We start from the raw sequence: 14,870 nt of genomic DNA, 5'->3' as shown, positions 1-14,870 counted from the left end.
TTCACCATCTATCCTATCTTTAGGGTGGCCACTTTACATATGCGGTTCTGGGCTGATGTCAAAAGAAACTAAACTAACATGTCCTCCCTATCCTTGTATCTCAGAAGGGGGTTTAAGATCAATATCCTGTGCACACTGACCTAAATTCCACTGCAATGTTAATGTATCCCATTACCAGAAAATACCTTTTACTCACTGCTTTTCCTTTCTTGAATAGGTACTCTTGTGAAAGTGGGTGAAGAATTTCATTCTATCATGGGACCTTTCTCTTCAGAATCCAGGTGGTTTTCTATTTGGTATTTTACAGAAAAGGTGCTGAAAAATAACTTTATCTTTGATTATGCCTCTTTACAGCTTATTCATCGATGTTTTTAGTTACAGCGGATCAATTCTTTTCTACGTTCATCCATTTCTCAGTCTTTTCTTTCATCAAATTTTTCACCAGCTGAATCTTTGCCTTGCATAAGTGAAATATGAACTATAGTTTCACATGCATTGCTGTGTCCGTAATTCCGCAGTCCCTGAACATTAATTGGATAAGAAACTGTGATGCAAATTGGTTACAAAGCATGCCATATCCCAACACTGTAAATAAATGTGAATTTTAACTGTTCTCACAAAATCCACAATTTATTTACATGACTCCATTTAATGATGTCAAACACACTGGAATTAGTGTCCTCTTACAACCTTAGGTTTCATCTCTTTACAGTTACATTCATACTATAAACTTCCTGGTTAGCAAGATATTGCAGGCAATCCTCAAAATGAACAGTAATACTACAGTACAATCATTTGTTACATGATCGCACATTCCAAATGTGACAGTATTTAGCGAGCAGTAGAAACATATACTGGAAATGAACCATATATTTTCTTCCTAATTCCTTTAGTAACCGTGGGTAAACACATTAAATTGTGCAGTTTCATGTCCAAGGTCTCATTTCCAGTATTATTTAAACTTTTATGTTGTATCATCACGAGGGAAAAACCCCAAGCTGTAAGGAAAACTTAAAAACACACAAAATTAAAGTGGCTGTTTGAATTCTCCTCACTTTGGGGCAACTGAGGTGGCATAAAATGGGATTTCTAAGATATGACAAATATACAAAATTATTAAGTATGGAAATAGCTAGGAGCCTATTTGGGGGCAACTATAGCATACATTGGTGGCTTTGTCACAAATGAAAGCCAAAAACCAGCTTCTTTTAATCACATGAGAAATCCAATACTCTTCCTGAGGTGCAGTACCATGCATATGAATAGAAGTAGCAGTTTAAACCTATTCAAACAACAAAAGCATCTCAAAAGTCCAGAAAGGTAATAAACAATATCCTTGTTGTTTTTCTACTCCTGGCTGTGCAAATCAGGAAAAGTAGAAAGTGTGGGTAGCAGTGGAAGACTTACCAAAATACATTTCAAAAAGAAGGAAAGGTATTGAAATTAGTATAAAAGAAATCAGTAATGTTATACTGCCTGTTGAAGGCAGACTGAATACAAAGCCATGTGGCTCTGAGGCCTGATCTTTTAAGCTGCTCCTAATTAAATGCAGCATTGCTCCTACTGGATGCTAAGAGCTTTCCAGGTTACTGCCCGTATTAAATGAAAACGAGATACTTATCTGTATGAATGTTGCAAAGTTGATTGAAAAAAGATAATGTGTGAAGCCTGTGTCAAAAAAGAATATTGCTGATTCATTCCAATGTGCTTAAGACATTCCTGAACTCCAATGGTTCATCACTACCTCATAGTATAGGTCATAATCCTTAGCAGATAAACACTTAATCCAAGATAAATCGTAATAAATCCAAATGAGATTAGACCTTTACCGAAATATTCAATGAGTGGTGTAAAAACATGCTGGAGTGACTGTGATACTTCAGTGGGAGCCACTGACTAAATTATGTACAGAACTTCAGAGAAGGTGCAATAATAGTTAAAAGAAAAGCAGGAATTTACTGGTAAGCGCCACTCAGGGGGCTGGTGTTGAGTGTTCTTCACCAGCCTCGCTTCTTAACAATATTCTTCTGATCTGTGAGTCTTCATGGTTTAAATCAGTGCTCTGTCAAAGTCACCTACTTTCTGAAACAAATGTTTTATTTATCTCCTCCTCCCCACTCCTACTATTCTGAATCTGAATAAAACCTACAGGAGCCTCAAGGCTAAATCATTCAGTGGGATCCACTGTGGCATTTTTATCCCCTTTGTATTTGGTAGCTTACGATATCTGCACGACTTGTTAAGTATTTATAGTAAAGCACAACTTTGCAGAGTGTTTTTAATAAACCAAACAGCCATATTAACTAAAATTAATAGTGCTATGATTGACTCAATGCCTTACACTTAGAGTCACACAAAAAGATACAAAAAATGGCTTGCTGCTAAAATCTGAGATTGCTACAAAAGTCTAGAATCTTCACCTGGAAAAAAATTCAGCTGTCTTTACTTGTGACACAAATATAACCTCTTAACCTGCCAACTGTAAAAAAAAAGCTGCTGTCTTGAAGCAGAAGCATTTAATTACATTTTTTAAAGTGTTTTTTTTCTGTAATAATAAGTCCCCCAAGAAATTGCATTCTAAAACACTGTGTTGCCTTACATTCAGCAATTTAAGAAGAAACAAAAAAATAAAACCACAAAAAAACCTCACTACAAGAAATCACTAAATAAATTGTAAAATGAATTACAATAAAATTCTGAATGAAGCTGCCTATGTAAGCCTGAGTTCCATTAGTATTACTGAGCATACTTGGAGTTGTGATCCTGGGATGCTGGCTTCATGGGAGTTTTGACTGTGTGAAGAATTAAAAGTTCGTATCTGATGTCCTCAAAGCCTTTGATGTGTTTATAGCTTTTATAGGTCAGTTGCAAAGATAAGCTTTGTAATGGCTTTCTACACTTACCTTGGAAAAGCACTTATAATCTCTTTCCATTGCTTAAAATACGTATTTCCTTCTGACAGTATTTGCTATTTATTCTAAAAACAGTGGTATGCATTAACAATATATTGATTCAGAATGCTATATTCTGAATAGGCAATTTCATCATTGTGCTCTAATAGCACAATGAAGCTATCAGATTTTGTCACCATCTGACTTCAGCTAGTCCTGCTGTTTCATCATGAAGTAATACAACCAAAATTCTGCATCAGGTGTTATGATGTTAATGGTGAACTAGGTAAGCCACTTCTCCTTAGCAAATCACGCCCCTCCATTCAGTCCAGGTTTCTAAACTTCTGCAGATCCTGTTGTTGGTTGCTCAGGTTAGACAAAGAAATGGGGCGGATTGTGGGAGGAGTAATGTGGCTCAGATGCTCAGGTAGAGACAGATGCACATAGACAAAGCAACACAGGTGCTTTTCTAGTTCACATGTAGAATGAGCACTCACGTCCTTTGAGTAGAGACTTCACATCACTTTCATTGCCTACAACACACGACTTGTTTTTCTGAAGGAGAAACGTAAGTCCTTATTTTAGAAGGTGTTCTTGTTGGTTTTGTCATTTAACTAAGATATGAAGTAACATGAAAATGAACTAATTCTTTTACTTTGTGTAGCACGTTATCTAAATCATGCATTAGCAGTATTCAGTTGTAAGAAACATTCACATTTCTTCATATTTGAGCAGATCTACCTAGAACTCTCTTTTCAGAATAACAGCATCAGGCTTTACACTTCTCAAGAGCACAGAAGACTTTCCTATGACTCTTCTGATATATTTTTAAATGGCAGTTAGAAATATCATCTGAATCTAAACTTGTATCATCAAGCAAATGCCACATAATGATCATTAGTTGTACAACAATGTAGACCTTTTGCTATGCCTGTGGAGAAGTATTTGCACTGTAACCAGATCCAGTAGGAACTATAAAATGGCAGATACAAGTTTCTGGAGTATTAAGTAGAAATACTGAATAGTGCAGACTCAGTATACTGCCAATAAAAAAGCTGTGTAAGAGATGTAATTTTCTTTAGGTATACAGAGCTACAAAGTGAACTGCTTTTAGAAAAGCTGTTGTCTAATGGGGTGATACCTTATCATTTAATGGATTGATGCCCTTTACTTGACTGTTGTTTGGAGCTAGACTTCTCAATTTTAAGAATATCAATACCTCTTCAAAAGAAAGTTGTAGAGGCTATAAGTCAGAATTTCCATAATTCTGTCAAAATACACACAAAGAAAAGGTACAGCGCACCTACAAGTACAGCAACACAACTTTGGTTCAGAGAAAAGTATTTCAATATCAGTATACTGTTCAGGGGTAGATGATTTTTAATATAATAGAGTGCACTGAGAAAGTCAAACTTGTTCCCAGGAAAAAAAGAAACCAAAACTCTGTAATTTATCTTTGTCTGTATTTCTGACAATTGCACTTCATATCTCCACTTTTTAGAATAATTTACGTATTTTAGGGGATGCCTGCACTGAGTCTATCACAGGTCCTTTCTGTACTTGATAGTGTGTCTCTAAAACAAGAGGATTTTGACCAAACTAATAGACAGATGAAGTCAAACAAACAAATTGCTGCTATGCTAATTTCTGAAACAGATGGCTCTGATCCAGTATTTGCTAGCAAATGTAATTCATTGTTGATCTAACACAGAATCATGTATATCTTTCTGTCATTCTGTATGTATGGCATATAGGGAGAAATCTGGCACAGGATACTCCACCCACAGCTAAATTTATACACAAAGAGCTGAAAATCAAAGTGCGTAAACAAGTACAAATTCTGCCATCCTTACTGGAAGTGGAGATTAGACCACTGTTTTGAAGTTTCGGGTACAGATCTTCAAAAGGCCTGAGATGTTAGGGCTATAGTTTTTCCTCACTTTGTGGTAGAAATACACTTGAAATTAATGCAATTTGTATACGTGGCTTGCAGCATGAGAATATACCAGTCAAACCACCCTATAAACTTCAAATTTTCTAGACATGAGATATTTTATTTAAATGGCTGAGATTTTGTTACCTTTAACCAAGCTCCCTGAAAACATAGTTTTGCACCCAGCCTCCTGACCAGGCCATGCAGTTGAGACCATGGGTCTAATTCAGCTTTTCGAGACAGCCTGTCTTTGCTCTTGGTGTATCTTCAGCTAAATTTAGCCTAATGTTAAGAATGACCTACACAGCAAGGAAATAAACTGTTTCAAAAAATATAGGACAAAGCTTATGTTTAAGGGAAAGCTTCCCACAACGTTCTATTTGTGGCACACGATCATACATTTGTGTCACATCATCTTATCTTTTCCTTGAGCATTGATTGAAACAGAGGCTTTTTAACCTACTCAAAATTTTTCGTGAATCTTTATCGGCGAGGGTCACGGACCTGGTCAAAGGCAGCAGGGGAAGCACCTCCAAGCAGAGGACCAGAGCAAACCCCTTCCTGCCGGTTGCACTTCATTTATTTTTGTTTCCAACTCGTGAGGCACCTGGATGCTGCGCGGCCCCGGGAGGGAGCAGAGCTCTGCACACCGGTTGGGTATGTTACCCCGGCCCCGGCGCTCACCCTCACCCCCCAACCGCCGTGGGCTCACCGACCCGCCCCCCACCTGCCCCACGCCCACCCCTACCAACGCCCCCGTCACTGCTGGTTTCGCGGCGCGCCCCTGTGAGGTAAAAAGCCCACCCCGGCCCCCCCGCCTCGGACACCACCTCACGCCGCCGCGTAACGCTGCGCCGCGCCCCGCCCCGGCTGCGCGGGAGACCCCGTGCCCGCCACCGCCACGTGCTGTCGTCGCGTGCTGCTCCTCCCTACCCCCCCTCCCGCCCCGACAGATGATGCGAGTCCGAGGCGCGGTGAGGAAACACCTTCCCCACCCCCACCCCCCTCTCTCGCCCCGGCCCCCAAAGTGCTGCCGGAGGGTGAGCGCACGGGAGCGAGGGCCCCGCTGCACCGGCAGCTGCGGGAACGGAGGAAAAAACGTAATTTTCCGGGATGGCGGCGGGGAGGGGGGTGCTGGTGTGTTCTGCCCCCTCCTCCGCCCTTTCTGTGCGGGCTGCCGGGGCGCGGGCGGTGGGGCGGGGGAGTGCCCGCGCCCCCCGGAGGGGTTGTGGCGGCGGGCCCGCCGCGCGGGGGAAGAGCCCCCCTCGGGGCGTCGAACGGCTGCGGGTCCTGCCTGCCCGGAGCGGGGTCCTGCCAGCCCGGAGCGGGGCCGCGCCTCGGGCCGGCCCGGCGGGGCCTCGGGCGGTGCTGCCCGGCAGGGCTCGGGGGCGGCCGGCCCGCCGGCCCCGCGCAGCCTGGCTGCGTTTCTTCCGCATCTAAAGAAGTGGGATTTTTTCCTTAATTTTTTTTTTTTTTTTGAGGGAAAAGCTATGCTCCGGAGTGCTGTTGTGCAGCCAGCCCCCGCGGCGGGCTGGCCAGAGGCCGGTATCCCCCTCGCCCCCCCCCCCCCGCAGTCCGGTGCGGCGGGGGCGTGGTGGGGGCCTCGCCGCTTGCGGGCGGGAGCGGCGGGCAGCTGTGCGCCGGGCCGCCGCGGCTAACCGCCTCTAATGACTGAGTAGGTTTAGTGGCTTGATTGCATCAAATGCGTAAGAACCAGGAAAGAGAAGGTTACGTTCACCGGCGTAATGACTGTGCAAATGGTTTCTCTTTATTTCCGTATATATACGTGGTGGAGAATGTAAGCGTTCTAGGCTCAATCTAGTTTACTGTGATTAGCGCAATTAAGGTGTTTTTAATTAAAATTTTTACCCATGACAGTATAGTTTTAATTGCATAATACTTACTATGGAAGTTAGTACTGGTTTTGTGCCAGTAGCATTTTTTTTCCTGCAGTGGGCTGATAATGCTGAGTATTCCATGATACTAGAAGGGTAGCTTTGGTATAGTTGAAACTTCTCTTTCCTTGTTATTCCATATAATATAAAATTTAAAAAATTATATTGCTAAAGTGTTATCAATGAACATGTGTGTTAAAAGAATACATACGTCTCTAAATGTGCTTTTTAAGTGTGATGGCACATCTTGAATAGGAGTTGTAGGCACATACTGGCTGTGGAGACTTGGAAGTAGGGCTGATTACAGTGATAAATCATCTTAAATTTGAGCAAAGTAAAGAGTAGGATAATTCATATCACATTACTTGTGCAGTTTGTCTGTCTGTTCTAAAGCAGGTCTCCCACTGACTTGGTTGGAAAGTCATTGTACACAATGGCACCCTCAACACCATTTAAGGCTTCTGCTGTCTCTCTGTATTAATAGAAGGCCACATAATGCTATTCAACAGGTACGTTGGAGGTTTAGGTTTGTGCCAACACCTGGTCGTTTCTGTAAAAAGGACCAGGGAGAGCAGTAGAGTATTTTAATAAAATTAAAGCAGTTCCCATGTTGTTGTTTTTTAATTTAAAAAGTCCAGAACAGTATTGAAACCTTAAACAAGAACGCTGTTCTAGCGGTTGAGAGGCAGAACCTGCAGCATATGCAAAGCAAAAATGGAATTCATAGTCTAATTTTACTATCCACACTGAGTGACATACAAAACAGTAAGGAAGCCTAAATGATGAAAAGTAAATTAGATTTTTAAATTGGGTAATGTTTGAAGATGTTAGAGTATTACTACATTTATTTCATTGTTAATATTCTGAGATGTTTTAGGAAAAAGGAAAGATAAATCATACCAAAATAATTTAAATGACATTTGGAAAAAAAATCAATTATAATGTGAGGCTTATTGTTATGCAGAAGAAGAAGCCTTTGCACAGAAATAAGCCTTTACTTTACTCCACCTATTGAACAGAAAAATGTAGACCAGGGAGAAAGTGTTTGTCTAGCTTTGGCAGTAGAGAAGCTTGGGAATGATCTGGGGAAATGGAGATTACTGTGCCATTCCAGTTCAGCATGGCTAGTGAGATACATGGCATGGGCATGTATGGGTTTTTTCTAAATTTTAAATGGGTTTTGAAACACACAACTTCTTTTAGCCTTATACAGGAAGGACTTTTTATATATTTTTGTCATGGTACAAAGAAAGAAATGCCTCAAATTTAAAAGTTTAAAATGAATGACTTTAAAGTAAGATGTGTGCTATGGCATTAGCTAAAATAAGACTGCTTTACAGATTCAGGATACCCTGGTTTTGTGGAGGAGAAAGAGGTGACACCCTGCAGCCATAATAGCCTGAAAGATTCAGGCAGGGCAGCAATCCAGTGGTGGACCTGCAGCCTCTAATTTTAAAAATGGGCACAGGAAAAACATTGCTGTGGGCAGCGAACTCTTCCTAGGTAGTTCAAGGGTTACATTGGGCTAATGTGCACTGATATACCAGAACAGAACTTTTCTAAAAGCCTGTCAATTTGTATTAAATGTAAGATCGTATTTTAAAAAGTAGAATTTTGGTTCCACATAGCTGCAGAAATAGTTTTATGAAAGATAGTTCCTCCTAAGATTTTACTAAGCTGAAACAGTTGATGTGTATCTCAACAGGGCATTGGGTTTCATGCCAGCACTGTTGAGGAGAGGCAGAAGTTGTTGATTGCAAATAATTTTGCTGTTTGCATTCTGGGATTGTGGGTGGGAATTCCTTTCTTGCCCATTTTTATTTCACCTAGGTATACCTGGGATGTTTACAGCTGGGAGTCAGCAACTTTCGTTAATTTTCTGGAAATAGATGTGTAGCAAATAAGTTCTTAAATAACTTTAGGTTCTGTCAGCATTTTTCTTTGCTTGTTTCTATCAGCATTAACTAACTTATTGTTCAAATCAGCCCGGTAACAGTTTTGAAGAATGGCAAAAGTAATGAGAATGGATGTATTTTCATGGAAGGGTAGTATATAAGAGGAAAGTAGTAAAACCTAAATATTGCCAGTTAGATTCCTATTATCTGTAACTGCTTTTAGGCCTTAAGGGAAGTTCATACCGAACAGCAAGATCTGTGTGAAATCGCACCATATTTTTATACTGGCCTAGCTGCCTGGATAAAAGAAAAACACATGGAGTATAGCATTATTGATGTAGTAATGTATCAGGATCCATTTGCAGTAACTGCATTTGTTCAGGACAAATAAGAGGAGTGTATAATTATAATTCTGGCCCTATAATAATAATACTGTCCTAGGCAGAAAAGAGAGTGTCTCAAAACTAATGACAAAATATGCCTGTCATACAAAGTTAAATCTCTGTGGTATTTTCTTCACTTTTGCTCAGTTTTTGAAGAATTTCCATGGGAGAATCAAACATTCAAACAACAAAGGAGTGCAAACAAGATGTAATACTAAAGAGCAAGCTGAAAAATCATGACTAAACTCAGTAACAGTGACAGAATAATTGTGGTCATTTCCAATTAGCCTGTTTACTTCACAGTACCAGTTCAGATTTTTCTAAGAAAGTCTATACGCTGGTGTTTTTTTAATTAGCTCTCCTTGATTTTTCTTACATATCTTAATTAAAAGTTTGGTTGTAGTCGTTAATTATGATGTTCTTGTTTAGCCTTTGGTTTAGTCTTTGTTCTGTTTATGAATGCTGCCTTCGAACAGCATTGCTCTTACTCAGACGTCTTGCATGATAGTTTTCCTTGGGGGTTACGGAAATGATAATCAGCCTTATGCTTGCTCTGTTTCCAGGTGCCAGTAAGAGAGACTCTTTGGAAACGATAGCTCAACAAACAGACATTTCGTGTTCTACTGTGACCTAGGCCAGTTTGTCAAAGACTGAATTTTAAAGCATTAAATGGCTTATCACTAGCCTGAACTGCTGGTGAGATTTTCATATTTCCCCTTTGGCTGGACTTCAGAGTTTCGGTTCCAGTGGGTTTTTTTGGTGTGGAAAGAGGGTTATAGTGGAAGATCTAATGTCTGTTGTACTACTTGCAGCTTTTTATATTTTTATCAGCTTGTTTTTTCTCCCCAAACTCTTTGCAGTGAGTATGGCATAGAACCACAGAAAAATCCTAACCTCTCATGAGAAGAAATAACATGTCAAATATTACAATATGTTACTGGATTCAAAAAACAATTGACTTGTGAACCAGGCTTGGTGAACCATTTTGTTCATAATGTGTTTTCATTACTTATTCAGATAATTGATGCAATGTTTGAAATCCCTGAAGTGCACAGAAGCCTCTGCAATTTCATTGACATAGTAAACTATTTTCAAATAAAGTAACATGCTTCTGTATCTTCACAATAGAGGAAATATGCAGCCTTTGTTTCCATAATGATTTCAAGTTAATGTATGGGAGACAGGGTTTGGGATTTCCATAAAATAAGAATTTTTCCCACCTTTAAACAGTTGGGTTTTAGTACTGAAAAACAAGTTTCTATGTGCATTTTGTAGGACTTCAGTAAAAATAAGCATTCTGGTGCTTTCCTGTGATTATAAAAACTAATAATAAAAATAGTATTATTTGTAAAACCCTTGATACTTCTTCAGTTTAAGAATTATGTTGAACAGATGCTTCCTATTGCCATCTACTTCAGTATGTTTACTGGTGCTTCATGCAGCCTAGGTTATATTCTTGTTTTCTTATTTCTGAGTGCTCCGGTAGCCTCTGCCTTTTGAATGCAGTCAGCTGCTCCCTGATTTGGTTTACATGCTCTTAGTGTCTCCCTCGGGTTCTCTCCATTCACCCGTCTTTCACAACAGTCTCTGCAAGCTTTGTTAATCAGCTCATCCATTTGCATTAGGAGGTTTTATTTTTCCAGTGCAAGAAAAATTGTTTGCATCCCTCACTGCTTGCTGTCATTCCTTAGTTTGGAGCAAATCTGTCCCTGCTTCCTAGTTTATCATCAAATTTATCACTTGCTGTACTTCTAGATAAAGCTATACTTTTTTTGTTTGGTTGGGTTTTTTTCCCCTCCATGTGTGTCCCTCTATGTTATCTGGCCTCTTGCCTGCCTTTATTAAAAAAAAAAAGCTTACTTTTTCTTCTTGATTGATTTCTTCCACTTGGCTCCTTTCATTTTCTTCACTGACTAGTAGTTTTGTCACTTCTGGGATTTCATGCACTATTTCCAACGCAGTTGATTTTATGTGAACCATCATCCTCCATACTTGCATGCAATGTATAGCTAAAAAGTCTTTGCACCTTCCTGCTGTGCAAGTTTGTCTGCCCTTGTTTTTAGACAGGTTTCAGTTAGGCACACTGGCTTGCTATAGTACAAATACCTATATGCTGATGCTTTCTTATAGGTGATATATAAACAGTGGATTTCCTGACCTTCCCAACACGTGTGTTCACTGTGTATGCTTTTGTGATTTTCTTCTACAAATGCATAATTACAGATTTCTTTTAGCAAGTTTTTTGACACCAGTTAATGCATTTTGACATCCTTATCAGTTTCTTTAGTTGCAGTAACCTTTGGCTAAACTGTTGCTCACTGGTTATGCAAGAACCCCAGATTTTCTAAGGTATATAAAAATGGTTGTGGTTTAATAGAAATACTTTTTATTGGAGGAGATTTCTAGATCAAAAGAGAAGGTCTGGCACCCTTGCGGCAAAGAAAACTTCCCTGTCTCCTGTGTGCACTGCCCACAAAATTTCAAAACCTCTTCCTGGGAAGATTCTGCTACCAGACACAGGATCCTAAAGCCCACCCTCTGCTGTAGACCTAGCTGTAGGTTACAGAAGGCTTATCTCACCTCCTCATGCATGCCAATTTACGGAAGTAATAATACCCCAGCTAATCTACTTCAGTTTGTTAAGGGATATGATGAGTTACGTGGTGGCTGTTTGTGTGCAGTCTCCTGGGGTTTGCAGAAGAGTGACTGCTACACTGCTTACGAGATGTGCTAACAGGGTTTGGTGGCTCCAGTCCAGGTTGTGCTACAGAGGTGTATGAAGCACCCATGGCTTTGCTAGAGAGGTTATTACTGTTTCTAGATCCAAGATTAGTAAGCTTCATTTACAGAAGATTTGATAAAAAGCTGGTGTGATACTTGGACTCCTGTTTCCAGGTCTGTCACTTGCCAATAGTTTTTAATCTTTGTTCCTTATTCAAGTAGATGTGTTTTTTAATAGCTTTTGTTTGGTTTTTTTTTTTTTAAGAAAACTAGGAAAAAGTCCTCATCCTACCCTGCTTGTCTGTTGGTCATGTATTCCTTGCTTAATAGCTTTCTAACCCACCGGCAAGTCTTGAATGGATGACAGAAATATGGAAGTTTCAAAGTTGCTAAACTATTACAAGCTTTGCAAAACCAAACATCAATGAAGAGCCTTAATTTGAGCTCATCTCTTAGATAGAAGGGAATTGCACAGCAGTAAAACTGAATGCCAAAACCTTTGAGAAGCATTGTTTCCATGGGACAGGGTTCCTGCTAGAAGCCTTGATACATGGGAGAAGATTTCACCCATGCTATGATGAGAAGAGATAAAGCACTTTGTATACAAACTTACTGACATCCTAGGCAGCATCTTATAATCTAGGCAATTTACTTTTTGGTGGAATTGAGCTGTGTGTTGTCTGTTGGTGTTTGCAATACAAGCCTTTCTGTTAATGTACTCGTAGCTGAACTTAACTGCTCTAAGGAAAACATCCACTTTATTCATTCAGATGCTTCTCCTTGTGAGTTTCCTCTCACTCGGTCCTCCACACCGGGGTTTGTGCTTGGCTCACTGGAGCTCTTAGGCTCTCATGTAAGTACAGAGCTCACAGCAGTACCAGGACTGTCCTCTGCAATTGTGCTTTGACATGGTGGTAGTCAGATGAAATTAATAAACACAGTAGATGAAAGTGGCCAAGGAATCACAGATGAAAAAGGTATTGGTAGAGAAGGCAAAAGTAGCATTTTCTGAAGTTAGTAGTGCATTGAGCAAGTTGGTTTGGGTGGTTTGTTTTGCCTTTTTTCCATTCTTGGGAGGGAATGTGGTATTTCTTGACCAGAAGAGCAGATCCTGGAAGAATGGTGTGCCTAGAAAAAGGGAGGACTAGGACCTATGTGTAGGTATGTAGAAAGAATCTGCAGGAATGTCTACCAGGTAGGTGTATAGTAGCTTCCCTTGGCAGATATGTGATACAGAGGAAGGAGCAAGAAGATCAAAAGCAGCAAACACCGTATATTTGCAATGCAATTTCATATCATGCTGGGCACTTTCCAGTCCAAGTAATTTACACTGGCTGTGAATAATGTCAGGAGATTTTATTCTTTCACATGATTTGTGAAGCCTCTCTTCTTTCCAGTAAGTCAGTCCTGTGATATCTTAATACTAACAGCACAGCCAAATTTCCCACTTCACCGGTGGGACCTTAGGAGGAAGAGAATTTGCCACTCCACATTTGCCGCAGCTGGCAATGTGACTGCAGGGCTGAGAAACTTGCCTTCCAGCCCACATACCTTCTTCTGGTAGCAGAAAGGAAAGAAACTGGTTCCAGACTTCTCTCCTCTTGTCCTCTGGTGGTATGTGGAGGGAAATACGAAGGTCAGCCCCGGCTCTGTGTGCTGTGATGGCATAGGTTGTTCCCTTTACACAGATGGTCTAGCTACTGAGAATACTTCGCTGAACAGAGTACTGAAGCAGGGTTAGTAACACCCAGCACCAACTACCCTTATGGAACCACATAGTTGAATCATCTGTAGTACTAGTACGCTGCATGTAGTACAGACACTTTTTGGATCTGTGTGCATGTCAGTGTACATAACAGTCTTGCCCTGCAAATGGTTATGATGTCAAAAATCCCAGCCTTGTACTCCAGAGAGGTATTACAGAGATTACAGCTGGACGTATGCGGTCCATTGTCTGCTTTTTCCATCCATTTTCTCAAGGGTAAAGTGGTCTCCTTACAAAGTGAAAGGTTGGATTTTTTTTTTTACCTCTGTAGCCCAGCCCTGAGCTTAAATGGAGTACCTGGACCAGGGGTGGTGGAAGCTGCAGGTGGGACTGATCTGGACACTCAAGACCCAGGGGCACACCTGGCAGTGGCATGGCCCCAGGCCTTCCTCCTTGCTTACTCCCTGAATCTCATACTGTTCTCAGCAGATCATTCTACTGGAAACCTGTTTGAAATTTTGCCAGGTTATGTTGCTTATGTAGTGTTGAACAACGCATTTGGGATCCCCTTGTGGTATGAGGCTGTCATCAGCCGATGTGCTTTTTTGTCTGCTTTCTGTTAACCCATCAGTTTTGATGCTCAGCCGTCACACTTTAGCAGAATGGTTAGGCTGAGCTTGTGGACAGGATGTGAAAGTGCTGATGAGCAAGCTGGGTACACCAGAGCATCTGGCCTGTCCATCTTAATCTGAACCTTACAAGTAGTCTCTTGTGTAGAAATTAAGAAGTTTTTTCTGGTTTCTTAAATAAAGTGTTCATTAAGCCTGATGGCAATGTTTTTAAAGTTATTTCTGTCAGGATCTTATGGAAGCATTTGGAGCAAAATACTGCTGTGTACACTCAAATGTTTTTTTTCCAACATTCATTTTTAGTATCTGGTCTTACTTTGGTTTGCATAGTTGATGTAACTGTATTTGCAAGGAGTGGCTTTTTTTCCTTCATTCATTACTTAAAATCTTACAAAATCTGTGCAATACCATCTAGTTTTGACAGATCTTTTTTTAAAAAAATAAATTACTATCATGATACAGAAGAAAAGGTTGACCCTGATTTCCACATGGATAGCAAGTGATGAGATTAAGGGAGTTCTTAACCTGAGGAAAATTTGCATCCGTCAGCATGTGCAGAGCTGCAGTCTTTATCATGGACACTTTTGTAGACTGTGGTGTTGTGAGCACAGGCTATGTGTATGGAGGCTCTTTGTGGTGAAGGCCAGAGTCTTAAACTTAGGATGTCCTGATAGTTGCCAACAGAAAGAGAGAAACAAGGTGCTTGGTGTGTGTAGTCGGGGTAGCTGATGAGTGTTGCGTGCTAGTAGGAGTCTCCTAAGCATCAAAGGTTTTGTGCCCTAGCATGTGGCAGCTGTGAAGTGGCAAAGGCAGGAATA

General features: G+C 40.6%; 1 protein-coding gene across 1 annotated transcript in view; it reads left to right on the top strand.

Moving 5' to 3' along the window:
* Nucleotides 1-5,843: 5,843 nt before the first annotated feature.
* ELAVL4 (ELAV like RNA binding protein 4) overlaps nucleotides 5,844-14,870 on the top strand; it is an 83,217-nt gene continuing 74,190 nt past the window's right edge. Inside the window, exon 1 of the mRNA XM_037404689.1 lies at nucleotides 5,844-5,924. The gene's annotated coding sequence lies outside the window, so the exon portion shown is untranslated. The remainder of the gene's footprint in view (nucleotides 5,925-14,870) is intronic.

This window comes from Falco rusticolus, chromosome 11 (assembly GCF_015220075.1).
Source record: "Falco rusticolus isolate bFalRus1 chromosome 11, bFalRus1.pri, whole genome shotgun sequence".
NCBI classification, from domain to species: Eukaryota; Metazoa; Chordata; class Aves; order Falconiformes; family Falconidae; genus Falco; species Falco rusticolus.
This window is presented reverse-complemented; position numbering and strand designations above follow the sequence as displayed.